At 47.7% G+C, this 12641-nt stretch overlaps 1 protein-coding gene across 1 annotated transcript in view; it reads left to right on the top strand.

The window, feature by feature from the left end:
* Positions 1-12641, top strand: part of ankfn1a (ankyrin repeat and fibronectin type III domain containing 1a) — a gene marked incomplete at its 3' end in the record, with an annotated part of 66314 nt that overhangs the window by 200 nt on the left and 53473 nt on the right. The window contains exon 2 of the mRNA XM_063482265.1: positions 10825-10862. The remainder of the gene's footprint in view (positions 1-10824; positions 10863-12641) is intronic.

Raw genomic sequence — 12641 nt, 5'->3', positions numbered from 1 at the left:
CTTTCACACCTGCTCCCAGGTGCTGTTTGTGGGAAACACAGCTGACTGTTTCCTGATGAACAGCTTTTATCTTTGTAGCTGCTCTCGTGGTCGCCGCTGTGCTCGGAGCGTTTGTGTGTTTTTGTTGTGTGTCAGACTCTCAGCGGCGCCGCCTCGACCAGCCTCGTGCCGCGGTTAGTCAGCGTGCCTCACGTTTGACGCTTTTACCAAAGTCACAGCTTCAACAGGGAAACCTTTGCCAGCAGCGAGAAGTCAGATCACAAACCGCGACGCTTCACTGTCCCCGCCCACTGTGTCCACCTCGGTGTAGGTCAGAGGTCACGAGCGTGGCTCTGGCGCCTGTTTTGGTCACCTCCAGCAGCTCTAATTAGTCAGACGGTGGGAGGGAGCGGATCTTCCCACCGCTGCTGTGATATCACAGGAAAGGGGAAGATGGATTGGTTGCTTTGTAAAAGACTGGGCGGGCTTTAGAGGAGTGGGTCATTGTTGCATCGATGACGGAGGACGTGCCGATCCGCCCGAGCAGAGGTGCGATCGATACTGACGTCAGGATCGTTTAGTTCAGTCAGGATGAGTTTATGATGCGAAGACAAAAGAAAGACGAGGAGAGAAAACGTGAAACACATTTACGATCCATCGGGCAGGACCAGTCTATTTCCTGGACATGGCAGCGATGCTTCACACTCTGGAGCCTCTGGTGGGCGTTAGAGGAACTGCAGGAGAAACTTCATGAGCTGAAATCATGAAACACACATCAGGAAACAGGAGGAAAAGGATCCGCCTTCATCATCATCATCATCATCATCATCATCAGCGTGAGCGACCGAAGGAGCGTCCAGACTCGCTCTGTGAGCCGCGCTGGGGATGGATCCATTGATAGATCATTTTGAGCTTTTCTTTAATCTCAGGACTAATTTTGATGTTGGGTCGGTTTCATCACCTCCAGCTATAAAACAAACACATGTTTGTGCCTCAGTGTGGCCTAAAGCAGCCTTAAAGGCACAAATATAAAGACGTCTTTGTGTTTGAGCTTCAGCTGACGAGGTTTGTTACTCCGTCGCTGAAACGCTGTCCTGCATTCGTCTCCAGGTTAGGAATGATTCCTAATCTCCGCTCGCTCTCTGTTTTTCTCTCTCAGCCAACAAACTGTTTCGTGTTTTTGTCCAATCAGCAGCCAGATTAGTGAGAACTCTGACTGACGGAGCAATGTCTTGCTGTGAGCGGAGCAGCTGGCGGTTCCTCCTCCGTCCGCTCCGTCGTGTCTGTAAATAAACGATCTCCAGGCAACGTCAGCGTCCGGCTGACGGCACAGAAACATCCCGGTGACTCAGCGGCGCTCCCGTCATAAACCCGGGGAAATGGCGCCTTTGTTTGCGCGCGGGGCGGGGACGCCTCCCCACCTCCACCTGCACCATAAACACATCCCGCTCCTGCACTCAGCTTTCTGGGAATCGTGGCCCCGACAGCGCGACGCTGTGATGTCACACCGAAGTCTGTTTGTTCCGTTGAAAGGCTCAGCGGCTTTTACAGGAACACCGCATTACTTTAAAACTCACAACATTTTCCAGAGAAAATCAAAAATTCTGACATTAAATCAGAGTTTCAGGTAAAAAAAGACTAAAAGGCAAAATTTTAGAAAACACAAACTAAAAAAATCAAAATGATTACATTAAAACTCAGTATTTAAAAATCAAGTTGAAATTCTTAATTTATAAAAACATTGAAAAATTAATTTCAGTTGGTTTTGTTTTAGTCCCAGTTTTGATAAAAATGTAAAATTATTAACGTTAAAACAGAATAATTTGACTCTGTGGATTCAAAATTTAAATAACTGAATTCTCATTTAACACAAACTCATCACTGGCTGCGATGAGCTTCCATACGTCCGTGTTTCCTGGCTCTGTGTGAGCTTCATGTCACGTTCTGTGTTTTAACCATCAGTAGTAACAGGCCTCTCCTCCTGAGCACCAGCAGGGGGCGCCCTCCTCATCCTCTGGGCCTGTTTAATGTGACTGCAGCTGCTGCAGGAAGCGATGATTCACCCTGCTGAGTACGCAGGGCAGGTACTCAGACCCCTCATCGTACCTGAGCCCCAGGAGGAAGATTTCCCAGACGAGCCGTCTAAATCCTGAGTTTTAGCGACACCTGATTCGTCGACTCTCATTCCAGGTCCCCGCCCCTCAGACCAGTTAACGAACACCTGCCTGCTCTAAACCCCTCCCCCTGCTTCCTGCTCCTTCATGACTCTAACATGAACATCATCAGGAAACCGTTCAGCTGGCTCATTTCCTCACAGACTTCAGAGGAGTCGCCCCCTGCTGGGCGTTAGAGGGAGCGCAGGTTTAAGGTACTCGCTGTGCCTCGGTTTTTCTTCTTGGTTATTTTAAACAGATCCAAACTCACGAGTGTGTGATGATGTCAGAGCAAACAGGCCTTTTTAAAAACAATCTCATTATTTTTTACCTGTAAAACTGAATAAATGACCCAAATGATTGAACTGGTGGATGTTTTGGGGTAAAGAGCGGCTGATTGGAGCAGCATCTGCTGGTCGCTGCACGCAGCAGGCTGTGGTCAGCTGATCCAAGGTAAAACAGTGATGGACGACCCTCATTCGCAGAGAGATTTCCTGTGTATGGATTCATTTATCTGATTGTTTTGAGTGAACAACTGCCATGTTTAAACAGCCAATCAGCAGAGGGTTGGTGCTTTTGCCCCACTGTAGGGAACTTTTAGGGAACAGTAACTTCATTAAAGTGTTTGCAGGACTTTTATTTGTGTGACACGTTCAGTCAGCAGCAGCACGCTCGGCGTCCTCGACTCCGTGATGGGGTGATGTGGGCTGAGGCGTGCACACAGGCGGGCTCTGTGCACGCCTCCTGTTTACTCTGACATTTTTCTGCGGCCCGCTCGTCGTCTTTGTACACAAACACTCACACAGTGCTGTATTAAGCGTCCGTGCTCCCGCGGGACTAATCATATCAGGCACATCCATTAAGCTGCTGCTCCGCTCCAAATCCTCCATGAATCACCGACCGCGAAGTCTTAGCTCCATAAATTCAGCCTGACGTCTTATTACCGCTGATCCTTAAAAAAAAAAACAGGCTGCGGAGCGCCGGAGTGCTGTCTTCCCCTCATGACAGCGCCGCATTAACCCGCTGCATGCTGAGGCTGCGCGCAAACCACAGCTTCACTCCTCACCATTAATGTAACCACAACCCCCAGTACACCTCCCAGTACGTGTACACCTGTGGTGATGATGATGAGGGTCCAGAGAAATGCTCTGCAGTCGTCAGGCATGACCCAAAACATTAAAGTCGATCAGAGCTTCGCTCTGTGACGCTCCGACTTCAAACATAAGAAGAAGAAATTCAAATTATTTATAAACCAAATCACAACAGTTGCCTCAAGGTGCTTTATACTGTAAGGTAGACCCTACAATAATACATACAGAGAAACCCAACAATCATATGACCCCCTATGAGCAAGCACTTTGGCGACAGTGGGAAGGAAAAACTCCCTTTTAACAGGAAGAAACCTCCAGCAGAACCAGGCTCAAGGAGGGGCGGGGCCATCTGCTGCGACCGGTTGGGGTGAGAGAAGGAAGACAGGATAAAGACATGCTGTGGAAGAGAGACAGAGATTAATAACAGGTATGATTCACTGCAGAGAGGTCTATCCGGTCTTTAAGTCTGACGTCGCTAGCCGTGTCTGGGCTCAAACTCCGCTGCAGGTCCATAAATCAAACGATCACTGTGGCATCACTGAGAGTTGAAAAACTAAAGTCTTTCAAGTCTTTCTTTCTGTAAAAAAATGATCAGCGTTCTGCTCTACCAGGTGTAACAATTGAGTTTATCATCCAGGCATCCATGAAAACGAAACGGAATTTATGAGATTTAACAGAGTTAGAAATTAGCAGCAAGTTAGCTCGCTAGCTTCCATCTAAATACAATATAGCATGTCCTAACTGAGGGATTTTGGAAACAAATTCAAACGTACAGCTCTGCTATCACTTCCAACATAAATGAAGACAGAAAACTAAACAGCAATGATCTTTGTAGGGTTACTGAAGTTGGGCTAGCTGGTATATAATGATGTGCTACGTGACGGCTAGCGACACAGCTATGTTAGCATAATATAAACACGCTAACTTTTTTCTACTCGATAAAAGTTAACGTGAGGATTCCTGATTGTCAGGAACAAATGCAATCGCATGGCAGGATGCTGTAAACAGACCAAACTTCAGTCAGGAGAACAACTGAGATAATCCATCCACAATACGAGGTTAGTCATTAATATACTGCTGCATGGGCTGTAGTTACATCATAAGGGTTTAAAGACTGAGCTTAAATAAATGATTAGCAGTAATAAAAGCCGAGGGAGGTCAACAGTGATCACTGACTGTTTTTAGGAGCTTTTTGAGATTAAATAGAAGAAAATACAAAACATTAAACATGTTAACAACACAAAATCCATATTAAACGCAGACTACTTTAGGCCCGGAAGTAGGATTCGTCACGTCATCACTTAAAGACCGGATTAACACATAGTAAGTGAAAAAGAAACACCCAGTGCATCATGGGAATCCCCCAGCAGCCTACACCTTGACCCTCCAACAGTCAGAGTTGTTTTCTGCTGATCAGCTGATTGAGCTCATGACGTCACCTCGGCGGCGCTCTGTGGTGAGACGGTTCACACGTTTAAAGATTTACTTCTGTGGAAAACCTCAGAGGTTCTTGGATGTGGTGATGTGGCGGTAATATATAGGTATTTTTTTTAAATATAGCATAGTTACAGTTATAAATACTTATAAGCATAAAGTTTAATTGTAAATACATCATTTATTAATTACTAACATACTGTAAAAATTACATATTTATTAAAATATTCAAGTATAATTATTTTAATTACATTACAGTGTGTTAGTATTTGCTATATGTGTAATAAATCCATTCAGGTCATAGTACACAGTGTGATTAAGTGCAATAGTGTAGTTACATTATAGTGTAGTGTAATTAAAGTGCAGTTACATTTCAAGCACAAAAAATCAGGTTGGAAAAGGTCAAAGGTCATCCTGAGAGGCCTCACTGCTTGCTGTGGCCTCTGTGTCTCGTGTTGGACACAGAACATGTCACAACATTAAAGTAAAAATGGACACCATGACACGTTCCTCACTGTTTGCTGGGAGTCAGGACGGCGTGCAGGTAGCGCGCAGTGGGAGGTCGTCCTAGTGGTGGTAGATAGTTTTGATGATTGTTCACTAACTTTGGGTCGATGACCTCACACCTCACGCTGCTGAACTCTGACCTTTCTTTACACTGGCTGTGGTGGAGCTCATTAAAGTTTAATGTGGGGTCTGATGGCGCCGCCTTTCTGTGAGCAGCAGCGTGCGGCTGAATCTCACCTGAGAGCCGGACCGCCGTGCTGCATGACATCTGTGACCACGGCAGTCAGCCTGTCAGTCACCCAGCGGGTGGGCGCTGCCAGGATGGGGGGCTCAGCCTCCCCCGTCTGCGGGCTCCCCGCCCGGCCATGAATGCCGGCATTGGAGGGCTAATTAGCCCGAGGAGAGGCCAACAGGCCGGCTACACAGAAAGCCTTGTTCACATTAGAGAAGAGAAGCAGGAGCGGGAGGGGCTCGGCCGTCTGCAGTCAGCGCCGTCCACCCGCCGTGTGGCGAGCGTACAGGAGAGCAGGAGGTTAGTTCAAATTAGCGGTGACGCTTAACAGGCAGGCTGAGTCAGTGAGGTCCCGTCAGGTGTGATCACTGCAGATCGAGCTGGGTATCGATACAGATGTTCAGCATCAGAGAGGCTCTCCTCCTCTGCTTACACTCAGAGTGAGGTAGATGAGACCTCACAGCTGAAACGATAAAGTACTGTAGAGATAAAAGCATGTGAGCGTTATCAGTGACAGATGCCAGCGGCTCTTTTCGTCTGCTGAAGTCAAACTCCAAGAAGCAGACTCAGCTGTTTTTAAGACTGTTTTTATCCTCGCAGCAAACACGTGCTCATGAGCACTGTGGAAAAACAGACTGTAGCTAAAAAATAGCCTTCATGATGTCACCCATTCCACTGCTAATAATGCAGGCTGACTGCTGCCCCCTGGTGGACGTTAGCGGAACTCCTGAAACTCGCCCTCTGCAGGCAGAGAGAGCAGCTGCATAACCCTAACCTTTTATTTTCATGTCGCCACTATGAAAAAGAAAGTGTGGTAATTAACGCGCTGCTCCATCTTGTGGTTGAAACTGGTGTTACATGAAAGTTTAGCACAAAGTTTTGTCTTTAACACAAACACAGAAGATTTGAGTGTTTTTAAACAAACAGCGGTCCTTAAAAAAGTCCGGTCTCCGTGAAGCTTCATGTTTCTGACACACTGAGCTGAACAGGAAGACGTAAGCTGCTTTCACAGACAGAGAAAAACAAAAGAAGGTAAAATTATATGTGAACACCAGCAAAGAGGTCAGAGCCGGCGGCATTAATTGAAAGTAAAGTCTGGGCTGCGTCCGTCACCCCCACCTCTTTGCGTTACGACTTCCTGTGACATTAAAGCGCGAACAAAGACGGGCCGGCTGGGCGTGTTGACATTCAGAGAAATACCAGCAGAGTGAAGGAGGAAGTGATGAAGGCTCGAGGTCTGAGACCCTCCGCCTCTTTGTTCTCTGAGCACCTCCGCCAGGATCTGAAGGGCTTTAAAGGCACACACCTGGACAGGAACCTTTCTTCACCTTTCCACAGGGACTCCATCACTGTACCCCAGCCAATCAGAGGCCGACTTTGAGAGGCTCTGCTAAAACGTGCTGATGCTTATAACGACACACCTGACCTCCTGAGAATCATTTTTAATGAAAAATCTGATCCTGAAAAAGAACGTATTCATATTGTGCTGCTCAGCACATTAATTAGGTCATCCGTGATTATTGATCGTGCAGGTGCACGTATCCTGAGCTTTGTATCAATGAGGCCGTCCTCTGACAGGAAGCTGGAAATGGACTGATTCAGAGAAAAGGAGGTGAAGGTGACCGATTAAACTCAGAGGCCGGTGAAGTCTGTGACGAACGCCGACAGGAACAAAGAGATGAAGCTGCCGGCCTGCTTTTGTTCAGATTTCAAAGTCGCGCTCGCCGCTGCATCACCAAAGTCCTTCAGCTGACTCGAAACAGCCGGAGTCAGCTCAGAGTCAGCTCAGACCTCGGGTTTGTTTCACCGGAAACACTCAGCAAGTCTTTCTTCTGCCTGCGACTCTCAGCGATGACCTCGTCTTACAGGCAGCGAGAACAAAGCCTCCAGGACGCCCTCGTCGAATCGGAGGAAGAGCGTCTGAAGTAATGAGCACCTTTCTGCAGGAACGAGGCGTGCCGAGAAATCACAGTCAGACAGTGATGGACGCTTTCAGAACAGCACTGAACCCGATGAAGGGCGGGTCACGCCCATTACCCCGACACGCCGCTGCCGAGCCGCTCACGGGCGTGAACTCGCTGTCAGGAAATACCTGAAGGAGCTTCAGATGCTGGTTTTTCTCAGAGCTGCTGGTTTCTTGAAACACGAAGCAGCTGTTAGTGTGATTATTGAGCGGCCAGGTTTAAGGAGCGCTGCCGGTTTATTCTAGCCGTTTATTCCTGCAGGTGGGGGTTTAGAGGATGGGTGGGGGTTGGGTTCATGCTGGCACAGAGAAGTGCAGGAACATTAAACACTGTTAAAAGCACCCCCTCTCCAACAGTTCCAGATAATAGTCTGCACCGCTGTTCTGTGTAGTTCTGAGGACGGAGCGTCGGTCTGACTGAGCTGAGGAGAAAAATACGACTTTCAGCGTGTCGGGGGTGGAGCCCCGCCGGGCACCGCATCGTTTGAGCATCTTTAGGCCTTCCAGCGTCTCAGTGAGCCGAAGCACTGTGTACAGATAGCAATTTTCCCTCACAGCGTCCTCTCCGGTCGTCAAGGCAACTGAATACTTTCACCCTGAATCAAACCGACCCCCTCCTCCTCCTCCTCCTGCATCCAGCATCCTTCATGCATGGAAAGACTCAGCAAACACTGTTTATTTCCCCCAGAGGGGAGCAGGTAGTGACTGCTGATGTTTAAACAGGTTTATTAGCAGCACCGGTGATTACACAGCAACTCAGAAGGACCTCAGATTTATTTTATGCTCACGTCTAAACGCAGCTGACGCGACGTGACACGTGATCGAGTGTTTAAAAGTTTTTACAACATCACGAATATAAGAAAGCACCAAAACCTGCAGTTCCTCTGGTGTCCTGCAGAGGCGCTATCAGTGAGTCAGTCCCCACAGACTTTAGAGCAGAAATAAACATGTTTACAGCGTTTTCCTTTAATAACACAATAAGGCTTACAGTTTGCAGGGGCGTGGCTAAGGATGGGAATTGATAAGATTCCTTTATCGATTGTCGTCGTGTTCTCATTGGCTCGGTTTTTAGACTCACAGCTGTTGCTACGCAGCAATAAAGAAATGACATGATGCAAATTAACTGCATGCTGTGGGTCAAATGTTTATGCGTGCTTGAGGTATTACCTTCTTTGTTGTGATTACTCAAAAAAGTAATCTATTACACAGAATACACAGAACACTTTTCTTTAAAGTAATGCAGTATGTTACTTCATTACTCCTGAGAAAAGGTCATTTGCTATACTCGTGAAGTTACTTTGATGTTACTCTGTAATATAGTTCAAACACGCTGTCTCATAGTCACCATTTAATATAAACCTGAGGCTGCAGCCGCACGCCAACGCCAGTCCCTGATGGGGACACACGTCTCTCAGATCTTTGTCTTAGTAAAACTCAAAGCGAACATGAAAACCAGCACAGAAACTCGATCGTCCCGGTGATTCTGCCTCATCACCTGCTTGTTCCTGTTTTTTTGGGGTCGCCATTCGCTCTGCTCACTCTGGGTTCTTGGCTAGCTTAGCGTTAGCATGCTGTATGTGCAGGTTGCAAAGAACCGACGTGTTAGCAGCACAATGCTCGTGTTTTTGTCCTAGATGCAGCTTGAACTTTACCAAAAATGTCAATATATGCTCCAGACTGCGTCACTGTTTCCTCTGACACGTGAACTGAAACCAGCTGATTAGCTCAGGGGTGTCGAACTCCAGGCCTCGAGGGCCGGTGTCCTGCAGCTTTTAGATGTGTCCTTGAGCCAACACAGCTGATTTAAATGCCAAATGACCTCCTCAACATGTCTTGAAGTTCTCCAGAGGCCTGGTAATGAACTAATCATTTGATTCAGGTGTGCTGACCCAGGGTGAGATCTAAAACCTGCAGGACACCGGCCCTCGAGGCCTGGAGTTCGACACCCCTGGATTAGCTGATAAGCAGGATCAATAGGCAGGCAGACTAACGATTCCAAGGAGCTGGACTACTGAGAACTGGTTCTCGATTGCGTGAAGCCACGCCCTGTGGCTTCACCTGAACTGGCCCTCTGGTTTGCGGTTGTGCTGTTGGAGCCTTGTGAAGCATTTTAATGACATCATCTGACCAATAATGCCGACCTCGAGGCTTCGAAGCGTGTAGAAACGTTTGGGTGACGTCACGGTGAAACGGCCTCTGGTGGGTGTGGTAGGCACTGGTGTTGTCGTCCTGAGTGGGGTAACCTGGCTGCCCCTGACCATGAGAATGGAGCCTCCTGCTTAAGGCTGGGCGATATGTAACATGTTTCCAACCGACATTCGTCAGTCCAACAATCGACGATGGGCGCCGACTTTTTGAATTCATACGTTTTGTTTGGAGGGAATGTTTTAGCTCCTTTTCTTGTTTCAGTATTAATACAGCTACTTTTTGGATGATTCATTTATTTATTTATTGCACCAAATCACACAAAAGACTTAACTTTACATTAGAGACTTTTTTTAATGTTGGCTTGAAGAGACATTTTGATTTTTCAACTTATTTGTTGTTTGGCCGAGTGTGTAACACAGATCAACACAGTTACAGTGGAAACAGAAGCCAGTTCCTCTTTGTTTCCCTCCCCACCATTGTGGTTTGTTATTTAAATAAAATGTCTGTTTCCTCCTCACATCCTCTGCACCGTGTTAGTCCTGTCATATATTCTCTTTGGGAAATCTTCTGTGGATGACTTCCTGGAGTGTTTGAGTCCCGTTGTGATGGTCTGCAGCTGCTTGACCGGAAAATCCCGAAGGAGAACATCTAACCATCAGTTACAAAGGCTCAAGGGCACTGGGGTTATGCAGCAGGACAATAATCAGAAACACAGCAGCAAGTCCACCTCTGATTGGCTCAGAAGACCAAAACGAAGGCTGTGAATTGGCCGAGTCAAAGTCGGAAACCTTAACCTGTTCAGGCTGGAAACCCTCCAATGGGTCTGCAAAGAAGAGTGGACCAAAGCTCCTCCACAGTGACGTGGTCACAGACAGCAGGCAGTAGGTTTGAGGACAGCTCACAGGTGGATAGCTTTGTTCCCTCGATGAATGACATCATCGTTTAAAAAGTGCATTACTCTGGTTTGATGATCTGAAACATGTCAGTGAGACAAATATGCAGAAAAGTAGGAGATCAGGGAGGAGGCAGGTACTTTCTCACAGTTGCACCTGCTTGTGTTTCACCTGAGATCTGTGATGTCATCAGCGCTGTGGTAAGCGATGAATAAAGTGGAATAAAAAGAGTGAGTGGAGGCGGTGAGATTGGACGAGTGCTGCAGTGCTGAGACGCTGCTGTTTCTGCAGAGGGGAACGCATTAATGCGATTTCCTCTGCAGAAACGTGGCTGTGAAGTGGAATAGAGGTGCTTTAATATGTGTCACTGCTCTGCATGATCCTGCATAGAAATTGGTCATTTTCTCCTCTGTGTCCTCCGCAGAGCCCGGGAACCTCGGGGAGGTACGACACCAGGAAAAAGTGAGTCCCGCCTGCTCTCGCTGCTCTCTCTGAAATATTCCCAACATCCCACGTTTGTTTTCCCTCTTCGCTGCTCGCCTGAATCATTTCCTGTGTAATAAGTCCTGATTTAATAAAACAGGAGGTGCGACTTCTCCTGAATTCATCCGAGGGAACGAGCTGAGAAACCCGATTATGTCACCGTGCTTATTGCTTTCCACTCTCGCTCTCAAAGTTAATAGAAGAGATATTTTTAGAGCAAACATTGTTGCTGTTCCTTGAGTTGGGAGCGAGCTCGCAGGTTTGGAGTAACTTTGGAACAACAGCAAATATTCCTCCAGGCTTCTGTCGGTTTAACTCGTCGCCTCAGAGTTTAACTCTGAAGTTAAAGATGTGAGTAAAACAGAGCCAGAGGGTGCAGGCCGTCGCCATAGCTGCACTCCCTTCACCATCATCATTTCACGATTGTGGACACAGAAGCTTCCGGGTTGTGGTTTCTGGATCTTCTTTATGCAGATGATGCTGGCCATTCACACCTCCACCCGAGACCACCAGCTGTGGGTGGTGAGTGCAAAATCAAGACTGCAGAGGTGAAGAAGAGCTTCATTTGAAGCCACCTCTGCAGTCAACAAAGAGTTCACCAGTGTGAGCCGGGGGGCATGATTGGTCGCCCCTGCCATGACGAACGCGGGGCGACCGTGGCTCAGGGGGTTGGGAAGGGCACCTGTAACCGGAAGGTCGCCGGTTCGATCCCCGGCCTCTCTGTCCTGGTCGTTGTGTCCTTGGGCAAGACACTTTACCCTACCGCCTACTGGTGTTGGTCAGAGGGGCCGATGGCGCGATATGTCAGCCTGCCCCAGGGCACCTGTGGCTACAACCGTAGCTTGCCTCCACCAGTGTGTGAATGAATAATGTCATTGTGAAGCGCTTTGGGTGCCTTGAAAAGCGCTATATAAATCCAATGCATTATTATTATTATTATTATGACAGGAAGCGACCTCGAAGGCGGAGGTCAGCCAGATTCAAACCTGGTGTGTGCTTCATACGGTGGACTCCTGCTGCCACCTCCACAGGTGAGTCAAAACATTAAGAACACCTTTGTTAGGGCATGGACTTGTTTCAGGTTTGGTGTTCTGCATGTGGAGGTGGAGGTGGGGATGGTGGAGGTGTGTTTCCCAGCAGGACTGTAAAGAGTTTAATTCGTGCTGATTCATGCGACCTCTGTCTTTCTCTGTTTGGATGGATGTTTCATGGCCACAGAAGCGCGAGGTCATCAGGACTGACAAAGCTAAAAGGACCTTCTGTCAAACCAAAAATGCCGTTGTAGTGTTTCACGTCGTCAGATTTAGAACATCTCTGAACTCCAAACAAATATATGTGAAGCTTTCTGTCTGAAAACCTTTCACAGCTTTCACTGATACAGGATCTGAGTGTCTTTCTTTCACCTATCGGTGGGTCTCTAACTGAAAGGGACCGTGGACGTGTTGTAATGTGGGCTCGTCTTTCACTGAACCTCTGTGGAGGACACGCGTGATGCTTCGTGACGAGAAGAACAAAGGTCGCATTTCTCTACAGATTTTTGCAAAAGCTGAAACACTGGAATCCCAGCTGCCCACAAACACACCTCTGCAGGCAGAGCTGGACCCACTAACTCTTTTTCTCAGGACCTCTCTGAAGCTGCCATTTTGGTTTCTTCTTTCACCAGCTTTGTTCAAGCGTCAGATGTCGCAGCTGCAGAACGCCACCATGTTAACATCGTACAGAGTTCACGGAGGCCTTCGGCCTGCAGCGAGCCGCTGT

Source organism: Pelmatolapia mariae, linkage group LG8 (assembly GCF_036321145.2).
Source record: "Pelmatolapia mariae isolate MD_Pm_ZW linkage group LG8, Pm_UMD_F_2, whole genome shotgun sequence".
Classification (NCBI taxonomy): domain Eukaryota; kingdom Metazoa; phylum Chordata; class Actinopteri; order Cichliformes; family Cichlidae; genus Pelmatolapia; species Pelmatolapia mariae.
Note: the sequence above shows the minus strand (reverse complement) of the source record. Positions and strands in the feature narration are given on the sequence as shown.